The sequence below is a fragment of the Barbus barbus genome, assembly GCF_936440315.1.
Source record: "Barbus barbus genome assembly, chromosome: 20".
Taxonomy (NCBI): domain Eukaryota; kingdom Metazoa; phylum Chordata; class Actinopteri; order Cypriniformes; family Cyprinidae; genus Barbus; species Barbus barbus.
The window spans coordinates 7,497,206-7,523,368 of record NC_136748.1 but is presented as its reverse complement, the minus strand read 5'-3'; the positions used below and the strand labels follow the sequence as shown (position 1 = coordinate 7,523,368).

At 41.5% G+C, this 26,163-nt stretch overlaps 1 protein-coding gene across 1 annotated transcript in view; it reads left to right on the top strand.

Annotated features, from left to right (window-relative positions):
- Nucleotides 1-26,163, top strand: part of LOC306886019 (ALK tyrosine kinase receptor-like) — a gene marked incomplete at both ends in the record, with an annotated part of 458,617 nt that overhangs the window by 297,635 nt on the left and 134,819 nt on the right. The gene's annotated exons all lie outside the window — the stretch shown is intronic.

The following is a 26,163-nucleotide window of genomic DNA, read 5'->3' as shown; positions in this document are numbered from 1 at the left end:
CCCTTTATTTCTCTCTGTTTTCCTTCCATGTTTCTACTCTCATCTTGTCAAGAGACCACTGAACAGACCTCAAAGCTAGCCGTAAGTTTGCTGAGGAATCCTTCTGGAGTCTTATCTTATGCTAGTTCTGTGTAAACATAAAACAATGTCTTTTATTTATGCATCAGCGTGATGGCAGAGAGAATGTGAATGTTTGAAAGAGCTTCCGTTCTAACCTCAGACGGATTGCAATAGCCTGTGTGGTGCTTCCCTTAGTGAGTGCTCCGCCGAACGTAAGCACTTAAGAAGACCTTACATAGAGCTTGACTTTTATTTTCTCACTTTCTCTTTTCTCTGATCTCATCAAACTTTAATTACATTTTTCAAACATGTAAAACATCTTCCCTACTGAGTTTTTCCCACTAAAATTGCAAATGGTGAGGAAAAGGCAGCAGAAAAATAGTTTAAGAGCTTCTACTGTCACAGCAGCAAGATGAAGCAAACGCCTTTGGTGAAAACGATGGAAGAGCAGGAAAGGTGAAAATAAAGGGCATTTTCTGCATCTTGTTCTGGTGTAGGGACTTGACACAGTCTTCCCAAACTATTATACTAGGGATCAGGGCTTGACATTGACTTTTTTGCCCACCAGTCACTGTGGCTATTGGTTTTAAAAAATTACTAGCTACTCAACATTTTCACTGGCCACAATTTTGTTGTTGGGAAATTACATTTTATGTCACTAAAGTTACTGCATACTAAATTTAGTTAAATTGATTTTCAGGTCATGTTTTGCCCATTTAAAGGCCATTTTCATTATCATCTTTCTTTTTTTGATTCTTTATTACAGATTTTTGATTTACAACTTTTTACAGCAGCGCCCTAGATCTGCCCATATATATAATAAAAAAAAAAAAAAAAAAGTGATAAAATTACATAAATATATGTCATCTCAGGATTTTGAGAGGTCTGATAAATTGTCAATAAAGGTCCAACCAAAATTGTATTGTCTTTCTGGTGGCACCATGTATTTTGGCCGTGGTACACTCCAAACGGGCAATGTCCAGCAAGTATGACATTCACGTCAATCTAACTGGAATAGATGAATCCAGCCACAGTTTTAAAATAACCTTTTAGCAGCAGTAAGAGCAGCAGACAGAATCCTTTTTTGATTGACAGACAACGATAGCGATGAATCATCCAGCAAAAGAAAAAGCAGTGGGTCCTTTTGGATCTGAGTCTTCAGAAGATCCAACAATAAGTCCTGTACCAAGGACCAGAGCCAGGCAATTCGGGGACAGTCCCATAACATATGTATATATGTACCTTGACTAGAGCTATTACACAGGTGACAGAAGGGGTCAGACTTTCTTTTTATTTTATATAATAAACAAGGAGTGGCATATGCCTTATAGATTAACTTATAATGGATCATTTGGTGAGCTGGGTTTTTAGAGGTAGCAAAACAATTTCCCCAGACATTTTCCCAATCAATCACAGTGTCAAGTTCTCTTGCCCAGAAACCCTCAATCGGAATGTTTGAATACTGTCGTACTACAAGTGATGTATAAATTATATTCACAATACCTCTAGAAGCCATACTAGAATCTATCCAATCGACCATAGGATGAGGAGATATTTTAATCGACCAGGGTACTCTGTAAGCTTTCAGTGCAGATCTTAATCTTAAGTACAGAAAAAAGGAAAATCCTGGGAGCGAGAACTCATCCTTTAGGATCTGAAAGGACTTAAGCCCACAATCGTTGTACAGGTCTTTTAAAGTGTAGATACCACATTCAGCCCAGCATTTGAAAACAAACGTTTTGGTGCCAGTACAAAGATTATTATTATCCCAAATGGGGGTAGAGTCACTGTAAGAATCTGAAGCTCCCATAATCTTCTCTGCTGCTTTCCAGGTTTTGATAGAATGGCATATAATTGGACCAAACTTTTCCAAAACTTTCTTAAATATTCCCATAAAGGGTAAATCCTGTAGAAGCAATGGGTAAATAATATTAGTTTCTAAAGTCCGCCATGGGACAGGGGAGTCAACATCTAGCCACGTCCTAAGTGGTCTCATCTGGTATGATAAATAATAGGACCAAAAATCTGGTAGGGATAAGCCACCATGAGGTTTTAGCCGGTGCATAAATTTAAAATGAATTCTAGGCCGTTTATTATTCCACAATAATTTGGATACTACTGTATTGATCTCATTAAAATAGCCAGTAGGTGGTGTCAGAGGTAACACTGTATGGACATAAGTATGGACATAAGTATGGATTTGTTCCAATTAATCTTGTAACCAGACAGTTTACCAAATGTATCAAATCATTTTAAGCATTCCTTAACCGAGTCTGTGATGTTTGATATATACAACAAAATGTCATCAGCGTAGAGTGATATTTTATGGGATGTATTCATACAACGTATTGGAACTATTGCGGAATATTGTCTGATTGCTTGGGCCAAAGGGTCTAATGACAAATTAAAAAGCAAGGGTGACAGGGGACAGCCTTGAAGAGTGCCCCTGCCAAGATAAAAGGAAGGGGAGATAGAAGAACCAGTGATTACTCTGGCTGAGCATTTAGAATAAATAGTTTTGACTGCTTGTAGAAAAAAGGAGCCAAACTCAAAATACTCAGACCACAAATAGCGCCACTCAATTCTGTCGAATGCTTTCTCTGCATCCAGAGAAAGGATTGCAGAGGAAGCTGTATATGAGTCTGCTTGTTGAATAATACGCAGAAGCCTACGTATATTGTCTGCAGCAAATCTCCCCCTTAGAAAACCTGATTGATCATAGGTAATCAAGTCTCCTATACATCGATCCAATCTTAAGGCCAGGACCTTTGCCAACAGCTTTGAATCTGTGGATAGAAGGCTAATTGGCCTGTAACTACAGCATTCAAGTGGATCCTTACCTTTCTTCAGCAGCAAAGTTATTAAAGCTGTAGTTTGGTCCCTATGTAATGTATCATCTTTCTTATCAAATTCTTACATTTTATTAATAATTTCACTTAATATAATAAGACCCTATAGGGCTGTTGTTACAAGTTGTGCTAAGGAAGGCGCACGACGAAAGAGAAATATCTAAATTCAAACATTTAATAATAATCCAAGGAGAGACTACAAGGAAATCTTAGAAGCAGGCTGCACGAACATGTAGACATCAACAATAACCGACAAACTCAAACTCAAAGGACAGGAACTAATATAGTGCAGATAACGAGGGCTCGACAGGTGAACTCAATGACTAATTAAACAGAATGGGGAAAACTAGATCACAGGGGAAAACACAGACATGTAACAGCTGTTACCAATCAAATTAAATTAGTATTAAAGGGATATATTATGCTCTTTTTTACAATAAGTATCTGCTATCCCCATAGTGTGTATGTGAAGTTTTAGCTCAAAATACCTGACAGATATTTTTTTACAGCTTGTTAAAATTGCCACTTTTAGGGTATGAGCCAAAACGCTCTGTATTTGAGTATGTTGCTTTAATGCAAATGAGCTGTTGGTCCCGGAGAAGAGGGCGGAGTTTCAAGAGCTCACGCTCCGGCATTAGCAGTGCTAGTCTTTGCAAATAAACATTTCACTATTAGTACAAGCCTGTTATCTTTACAGAAAACATACTGTGTTTAAAAGTAAGTCATCTGATTGTACTGTGCATTATAAATTTGCGTTTATGAATTATATGAATTACACAAATAGGGAGCACAGCGCAATAAAAATAACAACATAGCTGGTCTCGTGGTGCATGGCATGCTATCACAAACTTTATAAGTCCCACTCGTGATTATGAGCTCAACAAACTCAAGTGATCGACTCACAATGCTTTCATATGCAACTTTTAATACCACATTCCTATTCACGATCATTCGTGGGCAGCACCAGTGAAAACAGGCAGAGACAATGGTAGATTTATCATCATTAGTCTTACAGAGTGCCAAGAAGCTCTTTCAGAAGGGCAGTTTGGAAAACAAACGCGTGATACTTACTTTGTGTGCAGCTGACGTTCGCGCACGAAGCGCTGGTACTGATCGCTACACGTATTGGACTTTACCGATTTTTTCTGGGACATTTCCTTAGACAATGAAACTTAACCACAGTGTCCTCAGGGGCTCAGATGGAGGGAGTCTGTGGAGACTCCTATGTTCGTTAGTGCATCCCAAGGCACAACACTTGAAAAGCCTCTTTGGTGCTGACATTGTATATCTCCAGCAGCTATAGCAAGTAAACAGTAATGGCGGAGTCGGAGTGCTGCTTCTCACTCAGGGCTGTGTCTATGCTTATAGGGCACCGTCACAAATGGGCAGGACTTTTTCCCCTCGGTGATGTGAACAGAGGGAGAATCTGAAACTGCTCGTTCTGAGAGCCTGTTTATGATTTTTTTGGATTATAAATAAATAATTGGGTGGATTTTTACCATTATAGGCTGGTTCCCAGAACCCGCTTGAAAAAAAAGGGGAAATAGAGCCTTTGAAGTGGCTAGCCCCACTCTGTGGAATAATCACCCAAATTAAAATGACTTCCACTTTATCTGAGTTTAAATCTGCTTTCAAAACTCATTTGTTTGTCTCGGCTTTTAACATGTAAGTTATCCTGTTTTTATTGTCTCTAAGTGATTGTTGATTGTGTTTCTTTCTTGATTATCTACAGGTATATTGTAATTATTGTACAGCACTTTGGTCGGCCGGCGGCCGTTAGTAAATGTGCTTTAGAAATAAACGTAACTTGAAATTGAACTTGGTTGTTTTCCAGGGGTAGACAATAAGGGAAATTTGCCACTGGCCCTCCGGGCCAGTGTCTTTTGAAGTTCACTGGCCCAGGTCAACGCGTCGGGTATTGATCCCAATAATCACGAAAAAGAACAGTTTGCTTGAACAACATGAATAACATTTATTTTTTTTAAGGTAGGTTTAGTGCAAAGTGCAGCAAAACTGTGCAAAAACATGAAACAAGTGCAAATAAACCTATTGCATAGGATTCATTCTCCGTAGTCACACAGCAATTCATTATATTATGTTCATACCATAGGTTTCATACACGTTAACTTTTCTCTAACTTACTTGTCTGCATATGTGGGCATTAATCTGCAGAGCTCACAGTAAACCTCTTTTTTTTTCTTGATCGTAGCCCAGCTAGGGGTGGGCGATATGGGAAAAATATCATATCACGATTTTTTTTTAGAAATATCACGATTCACGATTTTATCACGATTCTTTGTCATGTTGGTTTTACAAGCTGTCTGAGCATTACAGCCAAACTAGAAAGACAAAGCCTTTCAAGGTAACAAAAAACAAAAAAAAAGACATGGCAGATATTTAGGCCAAAGTGGGCGAAGATAAAAATCTTTGTCATCATTTTATCTTTCTTATTAAAAAATAAGAACAAAGATACACATTACAAATACACATAATATACAAATAAAACAAACAGTGCTTTATTTTCAGGTACAATAGGTGTATTTAGCAGAGCATTCAATGAAATTGAATGAACAAATATTATAAAACACTATATAGACTGATTCCTAAAGCAACTGTATTAAAGTTTTTCAGTCAGGAATAGTGAGTGATTTTTCTCTTTGCGTTTTGTTGTTTTGTTAACGTTAAATGAATAGTTCCCCCCAAAATAAATATTCTGTCATCTGTCTGTCAATTCTGTCATAATGTTTTATTTTTATACCATCATTTACTCAAAAGTTGTTTTAAACCTGAATGAGTTTCTTTCTTCTGCTGAACATAAATGCTATTTTGAAGAAGGTGGAAAACCAAACAGTTGCTGGTCCTCAGTGACTTCCACAGGATTGTTCTTTCCTGCTATCAAAGCCAATGTAGACCAGCAACTGTTTGGTTACCCTCATTCTTCAAAATATCTTCTTTTGGGTTCAGTACAAGAAATTAATAGAGGTTTGGGACAACATGTGAGTGAGTAAATGATGACAGAAATTAAATTTTAGGGTGAACTATCCCTTTAATGACAAGCGGCAGCACGTTTAGTGTCCTGTCCCTTTAAGAGCTGCACGCATCTAATATACAGGCACGCATCCATTTCTCTCTTAACTATTTACTTTCATTTTAGGGATAACCAACTGAGTCTGTATGTAAACCTTGTGTGTTTTGACAGTATTAGCGCAAAAGATAAGTTAGTTGAGTAATCAGGCGCTGTTAGACAGGCTTTTTAGCGCGCGTGCTTCAGGTGTATGCGCTCAGAACAAGGGCACCTCAGACCAGCGCGCGAATTAAACATTTAACCAGCAAGGCTTGTGTGCAAATAATGTACTTTTGCGATCGCGAATAAGTGCAGTGTCCTGTCAGAGTAACTCTACTGCTGTATGTCCTGTTGTACAGTATATAGAGACCGCGGCGCCAGAACTGTATTTGACATAATGTGTGCTGTAGCACGATACTACGATATTTCTTCAAAAGCAGATCGTGGAGACATTTTTATCGTCCACCCCTAAGCCCAGCCAATTCCAGCGGTCTCGCCACTGGGGCTGAAACTTTCTCTGCCTTTTCTTTTCGTATTCCCTTTCGCTTTCCCTCAATTCCTCTGGTGATTTTCTCTTCCTTGCCTTCTCTTTTTTACCCGGCGTTTGGCCGGGTGATGGGGGTTTCAGAAACATGTAGCCTAGCTTAATAGTAGCTATAGGTAGGTGCTGAGCAGCAGTGTGCAGTTTGCGCGCGTAACCGCGGGAGCGAGCATAAACCCGCTGCATCTGTAAGGCTGTCGGGATCACGTAACTTGTTAGCGGTGGTTACCGAGACGATTTAACAGAAATCAAAACACAGAACCACAGGTAATTAATGTGAAATTAGACTTTTTTTTTTTAATCGAGGCATTATTTTTACTGGCCCCACCGGGCTAGTGGTTGGAGCGATCTGGTGGCCCTGACGGTTTTAAAAGTACGTCCGGGCCACCGGGCCAATTATATTGTCGACCCCAGTTTTCACACCATACTTGGCCACATGTCACTTTCATTTCCTTTCCTATATATATATATATATATATATATGGCAGCAAGTGACTGTCTTAATGATTCGTTCAGACGGCTGATTCATTCAAGAATGAAGCAAGTGCTTGTCTTTATATATGGACCCCTGAGGAGAAAGGGGTGTAATGAGAGAGAAGAAGAAGAGTGGAACAAGTAGAAAGAGATGAACAGAGAACTGTAAGAAGATATAGACAGAGAGGAAGTAGACAGCAGGGTGGAAGGAGAAATAGAAGGTGCAGATGAATTTCAAATGAAATCAGAATTACCCTAATTGACCATGTTAGAAATCAAAGCCTCTCATTTAGAGAAGTGTTGTACTATGACCGTTGATGGTACAAATTTGCATTCCTCTTAGGACAACTTCTGTTATTTACTATAAATTTCCAAACATTTTTTTTTTTTCAGAATTGACGTTTGAGATCATTCAGGTGGACAATCAAGATTATTTTGAATGAAATAGGAGCATTGTTGACATGGTGGTCCAGAACAACATATCACCAGCCACAAAGGAAGAGGCCTGTGGAGATGTTGAGACAGGAGCTTGTCAAGCATGGATTCAATCTTCTCACATTTTTTCCCTTATGATGCAAGAGCAGCAAATATGTAGTGTAGATAAAATGCAATTCTCTTCCAAATGGAAATGAAAGGCAGGATCAATAATTCAGGATCATAATTCATGAAAATACTAGTGTCATTAGCGTATTTGTGCATCTACTGCTGAATGTATTTTATAATATACTGTTTGGTTAAGGTAATTTTGTGTTTGGATGGCTGTGCTAATTGTTTTGAGAACAAGTATATTGAATTGTAGAAAAGTCAAATCGACTGAGAAAAACTATAACTACTCATTTGAACTCTTGTATAAAATCAATGTCAAATTTGCAATGCTGGTTTTCAGAGAAAACTGCACTCTCTTGGCCGTGTAGGTTGCTTAACTAGGCTATATTTTCCGCAGTATGTTTCTTCTGTGTGCAGTTGCATTCTTTTTTGATTTCTTCATGAGATTGTTTTAAAAGACAGGCTGCGTGAGCCTCAACTGGTGTGAACTTGTTACTGATGATTATCCAAATTTGCCATTTACAGCAAATTAAATAAAATCAGAATCAGTCTCGCCTAAATTTCAGTGATTCCCTAATTAGATGTTTTAATCAGATTAGTTGTCCGGTCAGGCAAGTAATTATCTTCTTTCACTTGCCCCTTCAAACAATTCACTTGTCCCACACAAGCATTAATGTCGAGCTCTGTTACTGAATATAAAATTCAACCTGCCAGAACTGAAATGTTGGCGGGTGTTAATGTCAAGCCATGCTAGGGATTATTTAACTAAAAATAAAATAACTATATCATCATGTACTCATCCTTGTGTCAATCCAGACTTCGGTAGAGCACAAAAGAGTAAACATGGATTCAAGCTTTTAAACTTTAAGGATAGCACCCAAAGGAAAAAAATATGTATACATTTCTTGAACATGATTCTTCAAAATATTATTTTATTATTCTGACCTTTGTTTCTTTGAGATTTCCATAACAGGAAAAACTTGGAAGGGGTAGTTCACCCAAAACTGGAAACTTGCTTTTAATTTTTTTTAGTAATTTACTTACCCTCATGCCATCCAAAATAAGAGGTTCCCTTCCAGGAACTTCGAGCTACGTCCGAAGACGTTATGGGAACGCCATCAGCGTAACCGGCGCTCTGAATATTTTATACAACAGTCTAAAGGATGGGCGAGGCGTCACGGGCGGGGTGACGTCACGACCAGGAAGTTATATAAGCACGTGCGGCGGAGCCGGCATCAGCTTTCTGTCATTCAGCAAGCGCTCTGTGTGTTGTCAGTCTGATTTTGTGTCTGTGAGTCTTATTTAGTGTTGTCTGTCCTAAAAAGATGCCTAAAGCAAAGGCCAAGACAATGGGCGATCCCAGATCGCGTTTCAGGTTGTGTGTTAGTCCCTGCCCTCGCTACATTACGAGTGGGGACACACACAACCTGTGCGTGGTCTGCCTGGGTGCGGAGCTTGCGGCGTCGGCTCTCGAGGGAGCCGATTGCCCGCACTGTGAGCGGCTCGCGCTGCGCACACTCCGCACCCGGAGGGCTCTCTTCGAGGAGGGAGCCTTCGTGAGCGTCCCGCGCGGTGCTGGTCCCGCTGCTGCCGAGGCAGAGCGGCGGCTGCACTCGTGGGGCTCACACGCTGATCTGGCTGGCGAGAGCGAGACGGGCATGTCCCTATCTCCTCCCGTATCCGCCAGATCTGGCGTCCCGTCTCTCGGGGAAGCAGTTCCTTCCCCCCGAGATGAGGACTCAGCGCTTCGTCTCTCTTCCTCCGAGGAGGTTGACGCGACGAGCGTTGACGAGGTTTCGCCGCCTCTGTCGCCCCAGTAAAGAGAGCGAGCTCTCCACGCGGTGTCGGTCCCGTTTTTGCCGAGGCAGAGCGGTGGCTGCGCTCGTGGGGCTCGCATATGGATCATCAGATCCAGCGCCCGCTCTCTGTGCTCGGAAGCGGTTCTCTTCCCCAGAGAGAGGGCTCGACGCCCCGCTTGTCTTCCTCCGAGGAGGTGGATTGAAAGATGTCGATGAGCTTCGTAAGCTCCAGTGTTTGCACAAGCACAAATAAAGCCGGTCCCGCTCTGCTGAGGCAGAGCGGCGGCTGCGCTCGCAGGGCTCGCAAAAAAAAAAAAAAAAAAAGGGCTGATCTGGCTGGCGAGAGTCAGACGGGCATGTCCCTATCTCCTCCCGTATCCGCCAGATCTGACACCCCGTCTCTCGGTTTGGAAGCGGTACTCTTCCCCCCTGAGATGAGGGCTCAGCGCTTCGTCTCTCTTCCTCCGAGGAGGTTGACGTGACGAGCGTTGGCGAGGTTTCGCCGCCTCATTCGCTCTCGAGCTCTCCGCGCGGTTTCGGTCCCGCTTCTGCCGAGGCAGAGCGGCGGCTGCACTCGTGGGGCTCGTAGATCTCAACGCTTCGTCTCTTCCTCCGAGGAGGTTGATGTGACGAGCGTTCGTGAGGCTTCGCTGGGGGCGGAGCACGCGAAAATCGGCTCTCGAGGGAGCCGGCTGCCCGCATTACGAGCGGCTGCCGCGAGAAAAAAAAAAAAACACTGCCGAGGCAGAGCGGCGGCTGCGCTCGTGGGGCTCGCAGGCTGATCTGGCTGGTGAGAGCGAGACGGACATCTCCTCCCATTTCCGCCAGATCTGGCGCCCCGTCTCTCGGTTTGGAAGCGGTCTCTTCCCCCGAGATGAGGGCTCGACGCTGCGTCTTTCTTCCTCCTAGGAGGTTGATGTGACAAGCGTTCACGAGGTTCGCCGCCTCCTTCGCCCCAGTGGGAGGTGGCTGCTGGGCGGGCAGCCTCCTCCGCATACCAGCTCCTCACATAAGGCTGCGCAGAAAGAGAGCGTCGCCTCTCGTGCTCCCCCGAGGCGGGGCCGAGGGCAGCGGCGCTCCGCGCCGGGGACTTCGAGGCCAAGGGCAGACCTGAGGGATGTCTTGTCGGCCAAGAGGTCCTCGGCGAAAAAGTCCTGATGGGCGAGCCCCAGGACTTCGGAGGACAGCCCCTACTGGGGTGGAGCGGCTTACACCGCGGCACACGGTGACCGTCTCCCCTCGGTGCCCTCCGGGGATCTGTCTGTCAACCCTGCAGTTCCAGGGCACAGCAGGTCCCAGCGAGTGGTACTCTCAGGTTCTTCCGCCTGTGATTTCAGCGGGCCTGAGAAACTCGCCTCAGCCGCCAGATCATGCGTCTCCTGCCGGTGCGCCGCAGCGAGGCAGCGGTCTGGCCGCTTCTCTGACACCAGAGGTCAGTCTCGAGAGACTGATTCCCTTAGTAGATCGTTTGGCAGCTTGGCAGCGGCTGCCGAATGTGTCTCCTTGGGTCCTGCGGACGGTAGAGGCTGGTTATTCCATCCAGTTCGATGGGCCACCTCCGCTGTTCAACGGGGTCTGTGTGACTACGGTCCGCCCCGAGCAGGCTCTGGTCCTGGAACAGGAAGTCAACACTTTGCTGAGAAAGGAAGCCATAGAGTTGGTTCCACCTCACGAAGTGTACACCGGCTTCTACAGCCGATACTTCATTGTTCCGAAGAGGGACGGAGGGCTGAGGCCCATACTGGACTTGCGTCTCTTGAACCTCTCAGTCAGATCGCTGAAGTTCAAGATGCTCACGGTCAAGCAGATTGTATCTCAAATCAGGTCCGAGGACTGGTTTGTTACGATAGACCTCAAAGACGCCTATTTCCATGTGTCCATCCTTCCCTCTCACAGGAAGTTCCTGAGGTTCGCTTTAGGGGGCAAAGCGTACCAATATCGGGTTCTTCCCTTCGGCCTAGCACTCTCACCCCGCACTTTCACCAAGTGTGTAGATGCGGTCCTGGTCCCGTTGCGACTGCAAGGCATCCGCATACTAAACTACATCGACGATTGGTTGATCCTTGCTCGATCAGAGCAGTTGGCAGCTCGGCATCGAGATGTCGTTCTTGCCCACATGAAAGATCTGGGGTTAAGACTAAACGCCAAGAAGAGTGTGCTTTCTCCAGCTCAGAGAACCACTTATCTAGGCGTGGTGTGGGATTCGACCACGATGCAGGCTCGTTTGACCCCTGCTCGGATCGAGTCGATCCTCACGGCAGTCAGGAGAGTGCGAGAAGGCCAGCCATTCACTGTCAAGCAGTTTCAGAGGCTGCTTGGGCTCATGGCAGCTGCGTCCAGCGTGATTCCTTCTGGCCTGCTGTACATGAGGCCCCTACAGTGGTGGCTCAAGACCAGGGGGGTCTCCCTGAGGGGAAACTCGCTCCGCGCTGTCAAGGTATCACGGCGCTGCATCCGTGCCTTAGACATGTGGAGGAAACCCTGGTTCTTGTCCCAGGGCCCGGTGCTGGGAGCTCCTTGTCGCCGCGTCTCGCTAGCGACGGACGCTTCCCTCACCGGTTGGGGTGCGGTCATGAGTGGCCACCCTGCCCGTGGTCTGTGGAGTGGTCGCCACCTAACGTGGCATATCAACTGGCTAGAGATCCTAGCTGTGTTCCGTGCTCTCAAGCACTTCCTCCCAGACCTGAGAGATCGCCACGTGCTGGTCCGCACCGACAGCACGGCAGTGGTCTCTTACATCAACCACCAAGGAGGTCTGCGATCGCGCCCCTTGTACAAGCTGGCACACCAGATCCTTGTGTGGTCCCAGGGCAAGCTCCTATCATTGAGAGCTGTGCACATTCCTGGGTATCTCAACATCGGAGCAGACGTCCTGTCGAGACAGGGGCCGAGGCCCGGGGAATGGATGCTTCACCCCCAGGTGGTGAAGCAGATTTGGAAGGTTTTTGGCCAAGCTCAGGTGGACCTCTTTGCGACTCGAGAGTCGGCGCAATGTCCCCTTTGGTTCTCTCTAGCTCCTCCAGCGCCTCTGGGACTGGATGCTATGGTACAGACCTGGCCGAGGCTTCGTCTGTACGCCTTCCCCCCGATCGCTCTGCTCCCGGGAGTTTTGGCGAGAGTGCGCCGGGACGCGGTAAGCCTACTGTTAGTAGCGCCGTTCTGGCCGGGCCGAGTAGGGTTCTCGGACCTGATTTCGCTCCTCGACGGCGCCCCGTGGCCGGTGCCGATCAGGAGCGATCTCCTCTCACAGGCCGGGGGCACCTTTGTGCACCCCCGCCCGGAGATGTGGAAGCTGTGGGTATGGCCCCTGAGGGGGCGCAACTCATAGTTTCCGGTCTGTCAACCGAGGTTGCCGAGACCATCCTCCAATCCAGAGCTCCCTCTACGAGGAAACTGTACGCCTTGAAGTGGAAACTCTTCACTTCGTGGTGCGGAGACCGCCAGCTCGACCCAGTCAACTGCCCGATCCGCGCAGTTCTGGAGTTCCTGCAGGCCCGCTTCTCCGCAGGGCTAACCCACTCCACTATTAAGGTCTACGTGGCAGCTATCTCGTCGTACCACGCCCTTAGTGGTGGCCAGTCAGTGGGCAGACACCCCCTGGTTACACGTTTCCTCCGCGGTGCGCTGAGGCTGAAGCCGTCTGTACGACCCCGTGTCCCCACGTGGGACCTGGCTGTGGTACTGGAAGCTCGGTGCAGAGCACCTTTGAGCCTCCCGAGGAGATAACAGATAGACTCCTCACCATCGAGACCGTCTTCTTGTTGGCCATCACTCCTCTGAGGAGGGTGAGTGACCTTCAGGCCCTTTCTGTGGCCCCTTCGTGCATTGACTTAGCGCCCGGTTCGGCGAAAGTCTTTTCTACCCCCGTGTGGGGTACGTACTGAAGGTTCCGACGGTCGTATCACAGCCGGTCGTACTCCAGGCCTTCTGTCCTCCTCCCTTTTGGGAGCACGACCAGGAAAGGCACAACTATATGTGTCCAGTGCGAGCACTGGACGCATACATCCACAGAGCTGCCCTGTGGAGAAAGACGGACCAACTGCTCGAGTGCTTTGGTCCGCCTAAGAGGGGTCTTCCGGCTTCGAAGCCCACTCTTAGTAGGTGGTTTGTGGATGCCATCAATCTGGCGTACGAGGTCTCTGAGCGTCCCCCGCCGCTGGGAGTCAGAGCGCACTCTACCCGAGGTGTGGCGGCCTCCAAGGCCTTCTGGGCAGGTGTCTCAGTCCAAGACATCTGCAACGCTGCTGGGTGGTCCACGCCCCTGACATTCGCCAGGTTCTACAGCCTCGACATCAGAGCCACTCCAGGCTCCTCTGTCCTTTCAGCCTGACACCAGGCAGGGACTTGTCAGTCTGGCGGCGTTGGTATTGCGTTCCCATAACGTCTTCGGACGTAGCTCGAAGTTCCTGGAAGGGAACGTACCAGGTTACGTATGTAACCCAGGTTCCCTGAAGGGAACGAGAGCTACGTCCCGAGCCACACTTCCGGCATCCCTGCCAGCGCTTGCTTCATGACTTGAAGCTGATGCCGGCTCCGCCGCACGTGCTTATATAACTTCCTGGTCGTGACGTCACCCCGCCCGTGACGCCTCGCCCATCCTTTAGACTGTTGTATAAAATATTCAGAGCGCCGGTTACGCTGATGGCGTTCCCATAACGTCTTCGGACGTAGCTCTCGTTCCCTTCAGGGAACCTGGGTTACATACGTAACCTGGTACGTTTTTAGCTGAAACCGTGGTCCCTGCTGATTCATAAGATGAAAGTCAGCAGCTACTTGAGAGTCAAAATTAATACCCGTGGCTCCTGGTGATATATAGAGGTCTTATGAATCGAAATGAACAATCTGTGCAAGAAATTAAACATAATTTACAACATGGATTACAAGTTTAATAATGTTGTAAATACTGTTCAGTTTCTTGTACAGCCTGATAATTTTACTTAGTTTGGCTTAGATATGAGTCAAATAGCTACAAAATGTCTGGCAATAATATTATATCCCTCTCTCTGTTTTTTTTTTTTTTAATATGGCCACCATTTTCCTATCTTTATTCAGTGTTTAGGTACTCCATATCATCTGAAATTAGATATTGTCAGAAATTAGAAATTAGTAACTCAGTGCTTCAATAAATGAAGGTCCCATTGCTGAGGTAATTACTCATTTGTGCATGTGCATTTTTGAGTTTGGCTTTGTGCATATTTGTGTCCTAATGTCTACTTGGCAGTGAGGATTGTGGAAAATTAATTTATCTCACTATAGTCTAAGCCCTATGTGAAAATAGATATGGTATTTACCCCTTTTTTGTATTAGTATCAACATAATGTAGTCCAGTTGGCAACTACATTCCAATATTATACATTTCATAATGGTAATCATGTACATACCATTCAAATGTTTAGGGTCAATAAGTGTTATCATATTACTATTCAAATATTTTAAACAGCAATACATAAATATAATAAGTGAACTGTGAAATCAACAGAAAGTTCTAAGAATAGCCTTTATTTGGAATAGAAACCATGTGTCACATTATAAATAAATTCACTTCAAAGTTATTTAAATGCAGCTGGAGTTTGCATGCTGCTGCATGCTGGGTAGCTGGTGATACTACAATATTTTCAATGTTAAATATACTGCCATCATCTGATGAGACTGAATATGAATTGTCACATAATTGAGACAAATGCAAATAATAATACTAATAATAATAAAGGATCTAAGCTTTCTTCACTTTCTCTCCATTATGTAACCTTGGCTTCAGTGTGGGTAAAAATAAAAAAGATTAAGTTTGACACGGTGGATAAACCATCATTTGACAAAGGATTGTAAATCAAATCTAATTCTAACACATATCACACAAAGCTTCTCCTTTGGGCAAATAATACCTGACTAAAGCTTTTGACTGATGTTTCCGTTTCAGGATCTTGACAGATAAACAGCAAAGCCTTGATCATTATTGAGATTAGGTGGGACTTTGTTTCTTACTTTGATAGGAAATTGTGCTTCAGGCTGAGAGCTCGGGTGAGTGATCCAGCTTTAGACAGAAATCTGATCCAGATGCATGGAGAAGCATCTGCCAACTTTAGACATGAACCTGATTAGCTTACAACTTGACATGATGCATCAGATTTCTTCCCAGTCAGACATCTGATTATACTAATCAGTAATTGAGCAACAAAACAAAACAACATAACATACATGAATAAAATAATGCAATCTGACAAGAACGAACTAAAACATAGAAACTTGTCTTATTCACTATCCAACAAAATTGAACTAGGAGCTACTTGTGCTGGCATATAGTGCGACACTATATTTATTTATTTTTATTTATTTATTTTTAAATTTATATTTAACCTGATTGTGTGGTGGCTGTGTTATTATAATCTTAATTTAGGTGATGAAGAATATTCAACACTGATTACTGTCAGACTTTGAATATCCGTCATCACCTAAATTAAGATAATAATCTGCCTGCTTTAATCAAATGCAATCAGATACAATACTTGGTTACACTGTATTTTAAAGTGTCCTTGTTAAAGTGTAATTATACATTAAAGTACTGAGTAATACTAATTAACTTCATGTACTTACTATATGGTTAGGGTTAAGGTTACTTGCATGTAATTATGCTTAATGTATTGTTATTATTATAATAGTAAATACATGTAACGTGTCACAAGGACACCGTAAAATAAAGTGTTACCCATTACTTTAAAAAAAAACAATTGAAATAGTTGCACTACTCATTACATTTTTAGAAAGGCTAATTTGTAATCTGTTACATTAGCTTGCTCACATATTTAAGGAACCATTACTCAATAAATAAAGGGAAGTCGTGGCCTAATGGTTAGAGAGTCAGGCTCGTAATCCAAAGGTTGCGGGTTCGAGTCTCAAACCGGCAGGGATTGTAGGTGGGGGGAGTGAATGTCCAGCGCTCTCTTTACCTTAGAGTTGTTGCTTGGATAGTTCACTTTCCACTGGCCAGGGTTGTGTACTGAAGTGCAGAAAATGCATTTATCTAAAGCAACAAGCTTTTTTTTTCATAAAAAGGACAATATTCACAGCAATATTCATAGCAAAATGCTGCATTCAAAGTGTGCATGTTTGTTATTACTTATAATAGGCTACTTATAATACTTAACATTTATTAATTCAATTTATAGGCAAACTGAAGTTAACCAAATAAATAAATACATTAAGATTTTGTACCTTGTGATGGAACCACCAGGTGCTTCTCACTCACTGACCACAGAGGATGGGAGGGACCTATATACAGTGTGTTGAGGAAGCAGGGTACTGATCTAGTGACAGTTCTGAACGCCAACTTAAAAACCCTGAATTTAATTTGGGCAGTGCAGGTAGACAGCAGAAGAGTGGGGCCGAGAGAGTCGCTGATTAAAAATGAGATTTCCTTCCATGTTCTAGATCATCTCCAGAGGCTTAATCACACTAGCTGTATTATAAATACATAACGTTCTAAAAAACAAGGATAAAAGGGTGGAGAAGATTCGATGATAAGGCTTATTATGTGTCAAAGACGCAAAGTTTCTCATTCAAAGGCCTTTGCAACTCTGTAGCACAGATGAAAGAAACCCCTATGAGGATATTATGATCTGCTATCTAACTATGCAGAAAAAAGGAAAGAAAGAGAGAAAGAAAGCAGAGAGGGAAAGAATGTAGATTGCATTAAAACTAATTTGCTTACAGTGTCTTCAGCTAAAGATCAAAATCTGCCGAAGTCTGTCATATGCCATTACCCTCAGCCAGCCACTTCAAGTGTGAAGCACTCTCTCCACTTTTAAACATTTAAAATGGATAGGAATATGATAAAGTGTTGTTTCCTTCAAGTCAATTTCCTTTTTCTGGGACCAGCAGCACTGGCAGTGTGAGCCGGACGAAAAGAGTTCTGTTCACAAGCATTGAGCTAATTTGTTCAGCTTTTTGCGCTTTGGTTTTTGGTTAAAGATCATGAACATGAGTGAGTGTGAAAGTGAGAGTGAAAATGTGCACGGGAAATTTAACAGGCGCCGGCCGCTAGCCAAAAAACTTGTTGACAATGATGATACGTTCTGAAGTAGGAACAAGTCTTTCTCTTGCAATTACCATCTGCCTCTGGAGAAAAGCACCCAGCAGTGCAACAAAACAATTGCTGCATTTGCTTGGTTAGAACAAGAACCACTTGTTTGTAAGAATAATGGACAACTTAGCACATTCAACATTTTGCTTCTGAAAAAAAAAAAAAAAATGTTTAGACTGTTAAAGAAACCAAAATACAATTATAAATCAATGATTAAGAAAGAAGAAGAAGAAAAAAAAAAACTTTTTTCGCAAATCTAGGTAATTTATCATAGAAATGTTTTTTTTTTTTTTTTTTTTTTAGTCCAGAGAATTTTACTGCAGTTTTTTTTTTTTTTTTTTTTTTTCATATAGAGCAAAATATCTACGACTAGTTCACAAAAGGAGTTTTTTTTTTTACATCATCTCAATCATTTAACAATTTGATTTACAGGTTCTAGAGGCAAAGTTGTCTGGAATGAGGAGTTCTATCATATGATACAAATATTGTGTGTATCTGCGAAAAACCACACAACGCACAATAACTTACTTCCTTGAAAAATGCAGCATCATCCCCCCAGTGGCCATTTTCTTTCAAATTTCTCTCAAAACTTTGGGCCCGTAAATCGAACAAGCCCACCAAGTTTCGTTCCGATCAGCCTACTGATCTACTGACCTTGTCTAACAGGTGCTCAAAATTCGTCAGCCAATGATGGCCATGTTTTTTTAGATATGCTAATGTCCCCATATACACTTAGGGCACTTTAGACCAAGACCAAGCACACCCATTTTCATGTTGATAGGACAAATGGTTGTGTAGTTATAGACATTTTTATGTTTTTTCTTTTCTTTTTTTTCAAAGTTCAATTTTTTTTGATAATTATTGATATTCACTCTCCGGAGAATCTTCTCTTTTGTTTCCCCGGTAACGCTGTACACAAAGCAGCATGTGGCAGCATGATGGCATTACAGGCATGATGAAATGGAAATTAAATATCGGACTAATCAATGCAGATTAGCATCACGCAAGGAGGGGTTGCAAAAATAAATCGTTGAGCTAATGGTTTGGGAGTTGTTGAGCAAATGGCCTAATGGTTAGAGATTTGGACTCGTAATCCAAAGGTTGCAGGTTCGAGTCTCGGGCCGGAGGGATTGTAGGTGGGGGGAGTGAATGTACAGCGCTCTCTCCACCCTCAATACCACGACTGAGGTGCCCTTGAGCAAGGCACCGAACCCCCAACTGCTCCAAAACCTGCAAATTTAATCCATATAGACCAAAAATATCCATAGCTTGTCATGGTTATCACCATACATTTTATCATATCTTATGATATTGTTTTTTGCCCAGACCTACTTTAAAAACAAACTAAGTGCTTGTTAGATACTATATTTCAAATTGCTTGCACTTTTCCATGGTAATGTATAGATTGCCAACCCTTAAACCACAGGCTGATGTTTCTGTGATTTTCTAGAACAGCATCTCTATGAGCTGTCAGTGGTCTAAAGAGAGTGGCGTCACTGCATTAACAACTAGATGTTCAGTTCGATTCTGTACACAATACGTGGATGTAGTGAGAATTGTGTTTTTGCTACCTCTGTTTTTTTTTTTTTTTTTCTTTGGAGGTGAATGTATTTAGTCCCATAAACAACAAACTCTATGTACAGAACATGGTGAGAAAGTGCTCATTAGAGGAACGCCAGCTGTATTTAGCACTGTGTGTGAAATCAGTGTGTCTTTTACATTAATTGCAAACAAATGAAAAACAAATAAAATTTTTCTCTAATCCAAAATATTAGGGAAATTCATCCAATTCTGTTTTGGCAGAACACTGTGCACCAATAAAGAAAGTTCATGAGTGCAGTGAGATTTACAGCCATTAAATATTAAATATTGATCACAATGTTGTCAGATGAAATTGTGCAACATTTTTTAAACAGCCCCACATCTTTGTCATAATCTTACCACACTGTACCTAAAACATTCTGTGCCTCGCTCCTTATTTTATATATTTGGATTTTAAATGAAACTGACACATTCTTGGACATCTTTGAAGAGCTCAAAGCATTAGATGAAGCACAGATTCCTGTGTTCTCTATAACATCAAAGTCTGAGAGGACTCCTGCTGTGACTGGGATGAGTTGACCTCTATGTCGAGAAAGTGGAAGACAATGTTGCAAAAAGTATGAGGCTGCCTCTAGTACTCAAGCATGGGAATCAAACCCATGATGTTGGAATTGATAGAACCGTGGTCTACAGAAACCTACCCAGGTTCAGTGGGAATATGTGCCTCTACCTACATTTCTGCAAAACTCAAAAAAGTTCCTATGCTATGAACCTACATTACGCCTTCTGATAATTCTCACAGAATCCCTCCAACACACCAAATATGTGTATTCCATGGGGGGAAGGTTGAAATAGATTTAAGCCACATGCTTGAGTGTTTTAATTAAGGCAGATGTGTCTATCCTTTTCCACATTTCCCTTATAGATCACATGAACATGTGAACTCTAAATCAGTTAATTAGCGAGCATGAATCAGAATGTATAATGATTATCGGGAAACTTCACAGGAAGCAGTGAAATTGCTCTCCTTTTCTAAGGCTCAGCCACCCACTGACTGGCATACTGAAAAGCCAAATTAAACAGTGGAATGGCAAAGTAGCTTTGTAGCTTTGAGCTCTCTCACGGGAACCTGCGCTGTGTTATGAGTTGCATGGAAGCTGAGTATAAAATGATATCAGCTGGGCAAAATTCCAACTCAACCCGGTCAATTAAGCGTTGCTAATGAAATTGAATTAGAACATTTGGATGCATCATTTGCATTGCGTCTTCAGTAAAATTACTTTGAATGCAATCAAAGCGTGTAGAAGTTTTCTCTTCCAAAACAAACTTTTTCGGAGCCTGTTGCGCCTAAATTATTTATCTGTTCGAATCAAAAGAACAGTTAAAGTTAAAGCAATTGCAGTCATTTAAAAATAAATATTAAATAAATAAAAAAAAAAATAGTGCAATGAATAATTTCAGATTTAAAAGTGTTTAATTACTTTTTGGAAATCATTCATTTTTTAAATATGAACTCAGACACTTGTAGCCATTTCATAATCTAAAAAAAAAAAATCTAATTGCCAATGCTTTTACATATCTGCTAGTTTTGAATAATTCTATTTGATTATCATTTGTTTCAAAGTGCAGCTTTAATGCAACTCTGACTTTTAAATTAGCATACTGCATTTCCTTTGTGTGTCTGACTGTGTCCTTCTCAGTCGTTCTTTTTTTTGTTTGTTTGTTTGTCGTTAGTTTGTTTTAATCAGTCTTTGTACTATAACTGTTAACAATTAACGGTTTGCTGCAATGTGCTCTTGCATAAAAATAACACCAAAGATGTATTTCAAGATCCATTTGAGCATGTTTCTATCCTTAGACAGCTTCAAAGATGATAATGGCATATACTCATTATTCTATTCTGAAATGGATTTTCATTTATCTGCAGTAGTTCAGGCTTGACTCTAAAATGTCTAAACCACCCTCATTATTTTAATGCAGTACTGAGGAGCAGCGTCTCTCATATGGGTTTTGTTGGTAAATTGCTTTACACAAAGCAGTGTGTCTACTGTAAGTAGAGTGTGTGTATGCACTGTAATACTTATTGGATTAAGGGAACAGTGATGTATAGTTTGCACAAAGAAATATTGGATGAAATTCAATTTTACAGAATAAGTTTACTATGGCTATGAATGATAAATATATGCCTGGAGGCAGCACGTGTCAGTATGTATTCTGATTTAGTGGCTTGGGTTTTTGAGTTCTGAAAGAAATGCAGGCCTACGGCTTGTAACAACAAGGGGAAATTGACGTTTCTTCATTTTTTGCCCACTTCAGTCTTGTATGCAACACCTTTAATTTGTATCGTTTGCTGGCCTGTGTAATAGCATGAAGTTCAAAATGCCCAGACAAACTGCAAACTGCAGAGTTGGGTAGAAATTAATTACATGTGTAACACAAACAATACTAGTATTTTGAATAGCTTCAAAGAGACAAAGCTTTGCAGATCTTCTGCTCCTGTTGGTTGTTAACAGTTGTGACCGATAGTTACGGACTGAGTCAGTGAGTTGAAGTGAAAGCCATTTTGAAACTTGACATCCCTGGCCCTCATTCAATTCCATTTTATTGAATACACTTCCGAATAACCATTTCACAAGAAGGAAACTAATAAAGGTAGCGAAGAGTACAGGCTTTTTGGTAAAGTGTTCCTTCATTTAAGTGGCTTGATGTCTTAGAAACTGGCATTGTGCATCCATATCTGCAGAACCACATTTATCAGCAACAGCTCATAATTCTTTCAGGTAGGAGTTAGTGTTCCTCAATAAAAAAGCTAAAGGCTTTTCTGGATTTTGGGATTACATTCTTTCAATACTTGACTCATAGCCCTATTTCTGTTCAACATATGGTAATGAAGGGTCTGGATTCTTAAGAAATTGAAGCACTTCTAAATCTTTTCTTCTGGGCATTATGAATTGTGTTTTACATTCCTTTAGCTAAAGGGAGAGCAGCAATAGGGACCTACATCTTGGAATGAAATGTTGACAAATATGCATCTCTTAAAGATCTCTGGAACTCGCTGATGTTTTTAGGTTGTAAGCCTTTCTCCCTTATGACCAAGAAGGAATTTACTACCTTATGGAAACATTTCTCAGGCTGAACATACAGTGTAATTTATTTGTCAACAAGCTTTCTAAAGACCAACCACGCATGATTCATGTGCAATTCTACATTCTGACAAGACTGTTTATTATATATCAGAAGAGCTTGTTGACAGAAACTTTAAATACACCTGGTGACTCAGCCAAACTGTGTCAAGAGGTAATCCTAGTACACTCAGAAACACAGAATAGGGAACACTTATTCACTATTAACTACGACTTTTCCCTCAGTAAATTCCGAATTTACTGCAAAGTAATAGTTATAAGTTAGTTTAGGTATTGGGTAGGATTAGGGATGTAGAATAAGGCATTAATGTGTGCTTAATTACTACTAATAAAAGGCTAATATTCTAGTAATATGCATGCTAATTAGCAACTTGTTAAGAGACCCTAAAATGAAGTGTTAACCAGATTTCCATTTTATTGTACAGTACATCAACTTGAAATTCTTTCTGTGCCTGTTGCTATATTCATTTATTTTGTATTATCTATTTCCTTTCTCATCCAATGCTTGTATGTATTCCTGTTTTTAGTATCGTCAACTGTTTACCACTTTTATTACATTTTCCGTCCTTATTTTCCTATCTATCCATGTTGCACTTACAGTTCTTGTGGAAAAGTCCACAATAACTCACATTTCCTGACATTGCCATCTTCTGCATGAACGCTAGATTTCCCTTTTTCATGCTTTCACTGCTACAATCATCAGCTGCTGTGCTGTGCGAACATTACATTTTTTACAGCTAAAAGTTTGTAGATGAGATGTTGTTTTTGGCCATGTCTCCTGAGGCTGTTGAGCCAGAACTATCAAAAAGGATAAGTCGTTTTTATTCTGTTAATGAATGTGCAGCTTATCATTAGAGGCTTTTGTTCTATCTGTATCCCCCCGGCTCTTTGATGTGTGTATCTGCGTCTACATTGGCAAGAGTGCACGTAAAATTGCATCAGAAGTTTTGTGTGACCATTTGTTTTCCTTTCCTACAAATTCCTGGTCTGAAGAATCACGGTAACACTGAGAAGTTTCATTTAGAATAAATAAACCATATGAATTGAGTAAGTTATTCTTGAAATTAAGCGGAAATAGTAATTCATTTATTTTTTAAGCTTTCCGAAAAATGTTGTTTGATAACAACCAAGAAAAGTGTCGTATTCCTTCGCCTTGAAACATATTTAAATTAGCCTGGCTGCATTTAATTGCATCTCAACATGGCATGGACCTGCATCCTGCAAATTGTTGCCTCATTATTATTAACCACCACAATGCTTGTTAAGAACCTCAGCATCACAAATCATACACATATTTTTTTCATTCTTTCAATGAAACACAATGTTCGATAAACAAAATCATCACAGCATTCATTAAGCACTTGATGAGACCACATACAAGAGCTTTGCCAATAGTTTATGGTAATTATTACATCCATTATGAATTTTCTGTTTGTTCCTTTCTGTAAACTATTCACAGTCAGCCTGCTGAATAAAACTCTTCTTATTATATCCCTTGACTTTTGTTGTGGTGTCTGACTCATTTTGTAGGCGTTTTAGATTCTCAGATTTGGTCCGTTTCTCTTTACTCTTCATTGGCTTTATCCCTTGTTCCTCTCTTTCTTGTTTCTCCGTTCGATCTGATTTGCTAGAATCAGGGTATACTAGAAGTTATTTATCAGTCCACCTGGAAAAAAAGCCATGCTACAAAAAGGCCAGTGTTATTCAGTGGATTTGTCAAAGTTAGCAAGGCTTGTGGCATCACTTTGGTAAACGTTCTGTAGTTAGTTGTGGGCTCTTAGTAGCAAGCTTTCACTGAAATGGTCTGCCCAAACTGTCACTTTCACTTAGTTTGAAACATTGATCAGCTTCCTTTATTTCCTCTCACTTTAAGAAATGTGTCCCTACCAGGCCGTCACATTGAGGGACTGCTGATGTTTGAAGATTTTTTTTTTACACTCCAAGTATATTGAGGAACACGATGGGCTGAAGGGGTAGTCTTTCAGTCTCCAGTCCTGATGCAATCGGGTGACATACTACAACTCCAGCAGCTTTGATGGCTCCACAGCTCAAATAGTTTGAGTGTATCGGATCATAACATAGCTGCCGTTTGTTAATATGGAGTGGGGAAGAATGTGAGAAATCGAGAGATAGTAAAACTGAGCAAAGAGGCAGGGAAGTTATAGAAAAGGGCCAGTGTTAGTCACTAAAATAAATGGAAACCAGAATGTATTAATCTAAGGCTAGAAGGACTTTGAATTCAGCTCACTGATCAATGGCACATAATCAGATTTATGTCTTAAAATATTTCAAAGTGAAATACCACTTCAAAACAAGATGATTACCAGGTTCTTCAAGACTAATGCATTCTAAAACTAGGCAGACCACACAAATCAATAACACAGTGCTCCTTACCGCATTCATCACTTTCTGTTTTTACTTGTCCTACTGAGACAAAAACACATGGAATCCTGGACGTATTGCCTTTGATTTAGAGTCAAAGGAATAGTTGAAATGTAATTCTGTTTCATTTACTCGTCATCATGTATTTTCAAGTCTGACTTTCATGTATGTGTGGAACACAAATGTAGATATTTTAATTATAGTTAACATGAAAATGTTAATGTATTTGATCTTGGCAGGGTAGATCAGTTACACACACTGCTGCAGAAAAGGTATGGACTTGCGACTGCCAATAGTTTCACAGATATGCTGCTGTGAACATGTAAGATGTGCTGTTGTTGCATGAATTGGCATACATAAATCCCATAGCAAATCTAGGCAAGTGGAGCTGGGGAGGTGGAGGGTTTCAAAGGATCTCTGATAGGACACTGCAGCACCAGCTTACAGCAAACACTGAAGCATACTATTGAAATGTTGAGCAAGAATCATCATTGGCGTGGTAAATGATGACTGCATATGAAAGCAGCATTTATATCTGAGTTACGAGCGGAACATTTGATGCTTGTTCAGATCACACAACTGACGGGAGCAACTCTAGTGCAAGACAGATCTAAAACCTTAAGATGACACACAGCTCATATCTGACCCACATATGTGCAGCCCAGGGCAGCTCTCTCACACTGTATGACATGACAGGCATATTGTTGTCCAGTCCGGTTTCGCTCACAAAACAAGGTTTAACTGAAAATATGGTTTTCAGTCTTGAAAATGTACAAATGGGGATGTGAGTCACTCCCTTGTGAAAATTAAGTACACTTTTTTTAAAAACAGTACATATTACAGAAATAATATAATTTTGACCCACTTAAAGTAGGACTCAAGTACATCTTTGTCATTTCATAATAACTTCTATTTTCTTTGAAATATGGTTAAAGTGTTGTGCAGAATATACTCATAAACTAAAATATAATTAAATCTATTCATTCATTTGAAATCTGTATGTAATGTATTTAAAAAATATTGGCAATTACACATTTGTAATGATGAAAAAGTAATTTAGTAGATCAAATACCATTTAGTTGTAACGTAATAAAAGTAATATTAATATGTAATTTAAAGAAATAGTTTAATTTAGCTCAAAGGGAATCATTTATGATTTTATAGGGATTTGAACAGAATCACTGTTATGGCGATTCACTGAACGAGCCGTATAACAATCTCTGCACTGGATATTAAAATCCAAAATATAGTGAAAACACTATTAAATAGCACAGTAACAAAATTGGCAGATTAAGACATTAACTTGTGAGCAGAAAACACAAGATATTTCTCTTTTCAATATACATAAGATTTTATTTATATAAACCTAAGACATAAACTAATCTAACACATGATCACAAGCATTCACACATTAACACGTTGCAGAAAGAGAGAAAGTAAGGAAAGGATGAGTTTAAGAGAATGGAAATGTGAAATCCCAAGTTTACAGCAATATGTTCAATTGCATAGATCTGAACAACCATCAATCACTTATTTAACCCTCGCTTTGAGTTTCTCAATGAGGCTAAAATTTATATTAAATGCATCTGATTCAGTTAGAACCTGGAGGTGTACTTGCTTGCTTTGCCTGTGTTACTGGTTTCCTTTGTGTCGTCGTTGCAGACAGGGGGTTCCCCGAAGTTGCTG